Here is a 1,390-nt window from a genome sequence, read left to right on the forward strand (position 1 = left end):
GGAAGTCTGAGTGGGGGAGGACGGGGAGGGGTCATGCAATGGACGTGTTTGGTGACCATTTGTGCTCGGGCTAGAGTCCTTGGCTTTACTCTTAGAAACCAAGTTATTGTCCTTCTTGTTAGGGAGGGCCATATCAATCCGAGTGGCTTCATTAACTTGAACTTCAGCCGCTGGGTTGGTGGACTGAGGAGGAATCTGGTCCACTCTAGAATTTCCTTGGGGGATTGCAGGAATACTACGAGTCGGACAACTTGTTTTACTATGTCCAATTGAGCCACAAAGTGGGCAAGCCGAATGTATCCAAAGGTAGGATACTGAAACTGTTTTAATCAATCCCGAATCAAATTGAACCTCAAGCTCGGTCGAAAAGGTTTTGGACAGGTCCATCTCCACTTTGATTTCTGTTGAATTAATCCTATTTATAGTTCAAACTTGTAGGGGGTCACCAAGCATGCTTGCTATGTAACTCAATCCATTAATATGGAGCATGTCGAATGGCACGTTGTGCATCTTAGCTCTAAACAGTGGCAAATGCTAGATTTGTGAATGTAAGTGAATCGCCAACTGAGCTCGGTTTGTTGTTGTTTGGATGCACCGTTCACTTGTTTCCTTATCATGTTTCATTTAAATTTATGCTGGTTTGGATCTCTTAAGCGCATAAAGCTGCTGATGAAATAGTTAAATAAAAGAAAATAATGCTCTTCAGTAGTTGTGTCAGTTTTTCCTCTCTATAATGTGGTCTCGTTGGAATTTCTCAAAGTGATTGCTGATATTAGTCATATAAAATGTATTAGTATTTTAGTTCTGTAAAACTTTGTTACCCTCGAGGGCATTGTGTTGTGACCATTTCTCACGTAGATTTTACCCATGAAGAAGCCTGTCTTGCTTTTGTATATCGTTTAGGATGCTCTCTTTGTTTAGATGCTGCTAGAAATGGTGATGTTTTTTCCTCAAGAAGGTATTCACATCTCTTGTCTATCTGCTTGTATCTTTTTGCTAATTAATGTTATGATGTCCTTGTAGGGTGGTTATTTACTTCTGAAAATTGTTCACTGCTATATGTCACTGGCAGAAAGAACGCATGCCGTTGATTTCTTCTATAAAGGCACTTCTTCATTTTTGGATACCCAGCGTTTGATGCAATAGGTTTGATGTTTGTATTTTCCACAGGGAAGGAGCTTCTGGATATCATGTGTTCATTTTGTTCTTGCTATAAACCATTTTTTTTTTGCAATTTTTAGTTAATTTTTATTTGGAAGGCTTACTGTGTGCTTACCTGAAAAGTGGTCCATGGGTTTTAAAACTTGAACAATATTCCATCCATCTTCTCTGTTTAATTAGAGATGTTCTTGTTTCTACTTTCTTCTAGTTTCTCGATTAGTAAATCATG

The sequence above is a fragment of the Tarenaya hassleriana genome, unplaced genomic scaffold (assembly GCF_000463585.1).
Source record: "Tarenaya hassleriana unplaced genomic scaffold, ASM46358v1 Cleome58, whole genome shotgun sequence".
Classification (NCBI taxonomy): Eukaryota; Viridiplantae; Streptophyta; class Magnoliopsida; order Brassicales; family Cleomaceae; genus Tarenaya; species Tarenaya hassleriana.